Here is a 6,069-nt window from a genome sequence, read left to right on the forward strand (position 1 = left end):
CTTCTTCGGGGTGCATTAATAGGGCTACTAAAGCACTTAACTAACTTCTGAGATTGTACATATGTATATCAACATATATATCTTAATTTTTACTAATTTTAACACAGTTTTGCAATTCGGTTGAAAGCTATATCGAGCAATTCAATGATGACTTGTATCTTATAAGTGTATATGATTATTCTAAAAATTCTTTGAATTTTGTGAGCTTTAGACTTTGAAAAATATCAACAATATTGGCTTAATATCATAAACAAATAAAGAAACAAATAAATAATTATGACTGATTAAGTTGTTCACCGGTCAGTCATTTGAATGTAAACTTTATAGCTGCAAGAATGCGTCAACAACATTCCATGAATGTTAAATACAACAATGTTTTCAAATGAAAATGATTCATGTAGTATTTTCTTGAAAGAAAACCAAATAAATATACAAGATACAAAGAATAAACAAAATAGGTAAATTGACGTAGGTTTAGTCGCACATCAAAATTAAAACTCATTTAAATGGCAATTAGCAGTTGTTAAATGCACTCATCTGGCTGCTTAACAAGCAAATCATACACATCTGTACACAATGGGTTACATACTCGGGGAACTCAGAACTCAGAGCTCGTAATTCGTAACTCGTAACTCATATCTATGAACTAAACTATGAACTTACTGAATAGTATACGTATTTCATTTGAAACCACATTGAAAAAATGTTGAAATAAACTTGGTTAAATGAAAAGCGTATTATGAAGTAATTAGGGAAGCGAAGCGAAAATGTCACGTGAATAATAACTTAGCATGAGAATGATTGCAACTAGTGGAACGTGTACCCTCTCCAACACGCTTACATACACACGTGAATCTGCACATTTCCCATTCATGTGACTTAACAAGAAGACAAGTTGGCGTTGGCAAAAGTTTTACTTAAAAATATTGTAGTTTTAAATTTTAATTATACGATATAAATAGCGCAATTAGAGAAGTTTCCTTGATTAAAAATATTTTTCATTTAAGAATAAATATTATTTTCAATTGAAAATATTAAAACCTAAAAATATGAGTTCCGTGATTTTTCGGAAGAGTTTACAAAGTTCTTCAGCCTTTGAAATAGGTTTAATACTACGCGCCGATTCAACCAGAGAACAGCTGTGGTCTAGCAGATACCTGTCCAAATTATCAATCTTCTTAGTAAAATTTGAAAATTGATAGCCTTAAGGACTCTGCCTCAAAAAAGATATCAACGTACCTAATTGCTCAGTAGTTATCTTATCGACAAGATTTTTATCAGAACTGTCTAAAGTATATATAACTTCCCCGATTTGTTTTTGTGACAAAACTTTAAACAAATTCTTAACTTACGATTTATTTATTTAAATGCATTAAGGGACAACCCTTTTTATTGCAGTATCTTAAAGCGATTTCTTTAAATAGATATGCTATGATCTTTATCTTTATCTGTATCTTCAGATTGATGCCCCATGGAAGACATGGGGCAAAATGTGGATCCGTTCTAGGAAATTCGGTCCGTGGACAACTGAACATTCTGCATCTCCTAATAAATAAAACCACCCTCACTTTGGAAATTTAACAACCTTATTTTTTGCTTCCACAAAACCTTTCATATAATCAAATACCTAAAACGTTAAGAGTCAACAGCCTTGCGGTGTAGTACAGGGCCCGTTTTAACTTATAATACTAATACACTTACTTCTAATACTCCTATTTGAAATCAAATGTTACTACTCTGTCAGCAACAATTTAAAACTCATAGAGAGGATATTGATGGCAGGTAGATAGGTAGGAATGGTGGTCTTGTTTCCAAAAAGCCCACTTGAGTTCAAATGATGGCCCATTGTGGTACCACAGGAATAGCATTGGTACGTACATATTGGAAGACGTCTATTAACAATTGTCGTAAAGTGATAGTTAAGCATCATTTTTTTCTTCCTCTGTTAATTAAGAACCAAAAATACCTAAATAGACGCTTTCTGGCGATTGTCGTGACAATTGATCAATATTAGCTTTTACTTCTTCTGAGCCATAATTTTGACAAAAATTATTGAAATCCTTAATTACTAAAAAATAGAAAACTTAATTAGACGTCTTCTGGCGATTGTCATGAGGTGATCATTATTTTCTTTTTCCTAACCCATAGTTTCGACAAAAATCATTAAAATACTTAAACAATTAATAATATGAAAACCTATAGAGACGAGTTTTGGCGATTGCCGGGGAGTGACAGTTATTATTTTTTTATTTTTCTCTTCCGACCCATAATTTCGACAGATATCATTGAAATCCTTGTGTGCCCAGCTTCTTTTGGAATATATAAGTTCAATAAACTAAATTAATAAGGTTTTATTTTGTTAATATTATTCAAAAGTTAATCGAAATTGAATAATTAAATGTACATATGTTATATATGTGTATTAAGCATTAAATCATTATTCTTCATTTCAAGTTTTAGCTCGCCGGATCCAGGGTTAGTCTAGGATCTCTGGCTAATTTTCAGCTAATTTAATTGTTTGAAGAATTTTGGATATGTGATAGAAATGTGAATTTTATTATAAAATTGATATATGTATTTTGTTATTGTCTTTTACTCTAAAATACGTCCTTTGCAGGCAGGATTCTTGTGCTACACATATATCTAATGATAATATATACCAAACTATATGCAGAAGAAGTAACTTCATAAAGAGTACAGTATTCTATGCGTTTAAAAGTATAGTATGTTCATTTGTTAAGTGGTTTATTTTCCGATATATTAGTTACTGTTCAGAAAGGATGTGGTCCGCTACGTCAGAATTATTTTCGCAAAAACAAAAATTAATGTAGGATATTTTTCTCTCAAGATTATTGTAATATGAGAGTTTTTCTACCTAACAAAATATTTTTAAATTTTTTAGGCACACTATAAATTATGTAACGAACCTACCTCTACGGAGTATATAGGAAAGATTCACTTCAAAAATTCAGTTTCTTAAAATACAGCACTTCCCATTTCATGACAATCTATTTGTGTTCCTTACTGTTAACAGAATTTTACAATTTAAAAAAAAGAACGTTTATAAAATTGTTTATATTATAAAATATTGCTGCATTTGGTACAAAACCCAGATATTTATATAAGTATGTATATCGTTATTCATGAAATTATTTTACATAAAAAAAAATAAATTTGTCTTATTTTTTTTTTAACTTTCCAGCTAATATATCAACTTAAGTCAAGATAAATTACATACATTAAATTCATTTACGCAAAGTGAGCGCAGCGCATTTTTTTGCAATATTAGGACAGGAACCGTATAATCTTTTTCATTTTTTTCAGTTCTTGTGCCAAGTCAATTTCATCATTTTGAATGACACGGTAGTCAGAAAACAAAAACAAACATTAAAGTTCGCTCATTTATGGTTCAAGGTAGTCTAGCGTGCTGTTTTCTTTATACACGAATAACGTTTGGATGGACGTAAAAACGCAATCAACTTCTACAAGCGCTTCCGGCCAAAACACCAACAACACCAACCACTATCAGCTTCTGAAGTAGTTGCACTAATGGCATCAAAAATAAAGCTCATGGCAGGAATTTCACTATTTTCATAGGTATGCATGCAAAATAGCTCAACTATGTACACACAACTGAATCGTATAGAGGTACGAGTACACTCGCTCTCCCGCCCACACACCCATATTTTGTTGCAATCAGACGGGCTAAAATGAAAAAGTTTCCAACTTTATGCTTGCATGTGCACTTCGTCGGTGTAAACGTGGGAGCACCTTGAAGTATTACTGGACTTATTCGTAAACTGAATGAGCAGACACACAACCTGACAGACGCGCATACCAACATTTCAGTATAAATGCCAGTTTGTCGAATGGTGAGTTGGCGAATTGGACGAGCCTACGCCAGAAATCTCTAGGTCAATTGTTGGTATTTATACTGGTACATATTTTGTAGTTGGCGCTCTTAAGCACTTCATGACGTATGGCAGTCGGTTAAATGTTTAGATTATGTGTAAATATTTTTTTAAATCTTGTGTTTCTAGTTCAGTTGTAGGTGCAAAGGTTGCTGTTACAATTACATTTGAAATTGCATTTTAAGTATCATTTACGCTTGGTCTAGACCCAGATCAAGAAAGCACAGGAAATGAGCATTTATTTGTGCATAACATAGATAGAATTTTTTATATCGACGTTTACGTTTTTGCAGCTGACGACGACACAAAATGCTGCCAGCAAAGTGTGGTTGGAAGCAAAGGAAGACTGAACCAATATAATATAATATTGAATCCTTGGTATCGCGTGTCGTATCAGGAAAATTTGAAATTAAATGTTTGGTTTTCAGGGTGTTGCAAAGTTAAAGCATTTTTAATGAATGTTTTAAAAAATCGTTTTAGATTGAAATGATTGCGTGAAGAGTTATAAATTATTTCAATTAAATTAAAGAAGTATTTCTTAATCACTAGTGTACTTAAATTAATTGCTTTTCAAAAAACTAATTTAATATATAAATTTTTAAATTCTTTTATCTGAACTATTTAGTTAGGCTAGGAATAGTTTTAAGATCGTAACGTAAATAAAAAATTTAATTAAATAGAATATAATACAGAAATATTATTATTAAAAACTTAATAATAATAATTTTTAATAAAATTATGGACATACCAAATGTTTGAAAGAAGATGGTCAACAGTAACCAACTGCATAAAAACCAAGGAATTTTAGCCAAAAATAAGTAAGAAAAGATCGGGGGAATTAATCAACCTATCCCGAGCAAATTTATCCAGGATAGTGGGAATTATTACGGGACACTGCCCGTTGGAAGGACATGCCGTGAGGCTCAACATCAGCACCTCCTTACATTGTAGGCATTCCATGGAGGATGATGAAGAGGAATCACCAACACACCTTCTGCTACAGTGTCCTGCCTTTGCAAGACATAGACTATCCTACTTAGGGTCGCACTTTTTCTATTCACTAAGAGAGCTGGATTCTATTTCCATAGCTCGTGGCAATGGCTTTGTAGCCAATACCAAGTGGTTATAGGGACAGGTGTCAAATTCTTTAGGGTATCACAATGGACCTTATGGTCTAAGTGAGTCTTCGGACGGCCCCAGTAACCTAACCTAACCTAATAACGCTCAGAAGAAACTTGTTTGATATGAAACTTCTATCATCAGAACAAATTAACAACTCTTATCTAGATTTAGTTTTAGACTTTATCCACAAAGCTTTAAGGGACTTTGTGTAATCAATAGTGAAACTAGAACAATAGGACTCTTCTGACCGCAGTACCGGCTGTTGGCGATTTCACGCTTAAACATTTAATATATATATAATGATACAGAAATAACTACATTCACCTAATAACCACACAAGTCGTTTTCCAACCAGCTTACTATCTGCTTTTATCAACTAATAACCCGCTCTACCGTCATCAGTAAAGCTGGTAACTGATAACAGTTTTCAATTCCATAGTTGTTATTATTCTTAACTAAACTTCTTAGTAAATTACACAGATTCATCGTCAATTTCATTACCACTAAAGTAAAATATAGTATGCGGTATAATATAAAAACTGTTCCAATGCATGGTCTATTTTAAATATTTAATCCGTTTCGTCGTCAGTCTCTTTAATATTTCCTGATGTAGTTGGTAGTTAAAGAAAGCTAAAAAAGCTTTCATTGTTTAGCATATATATTTATTCATTTAATTTTGCTATATGAAGGTACTACATCGATAGTCTGGGGAAGCTTCAAACATATAGCTTTTAGCTATCAATTATTTATTAACAAAAATGATTAAGGAGTAAATAGAGTTTTAAAGATGTATGTTTAACATAAGTAGGTTTTTTTGCAATAACTCTATAACTGTTTTTATATATATAATATTAATAATAATATATAACATGTAGTAAAATATAAATATGAACAAGTGGCAACCCTAAGTATGGAAAGTGTAAAACAAATAATAATAAAGATCACTGTTTGCTATATTATTATTATTATTATTAAAGTTTTGATGTGAAATCGCCCAACAGCCGGTACTGCGGCCAGAAGTCTAGAGAAGAGCTCT

The 6,069-nt window shown here is 31.8% G+C and overlaps 1 protein-coding gene across 5 annotated transcripts in view; it reads right to left on the reverse strand.

The window, feature by feature from the left end:
• LOC119679474 overlaps positions 1-6,069 on the reverse strand; it is a 93,971-nt gene that overhangs the window by 46,255 nt on the left and 41,647 nt on the right. The window lies entirely within an intron of this gene.

This window comes from Teleopsis dalmanni, chromosome 2, assembly GCF_002237135.1.
Source record: "Teleopsis dalmanni isolate 2A chromosome 2, ASM223713v2, whole genome shotgun sequence".
Lineage (NCBI taxonomy): Eukaryota > Metazoa > Arthropoda > Insecta > Diptera > Diopsidae > Teleopsis > Teleopsis dalmanni.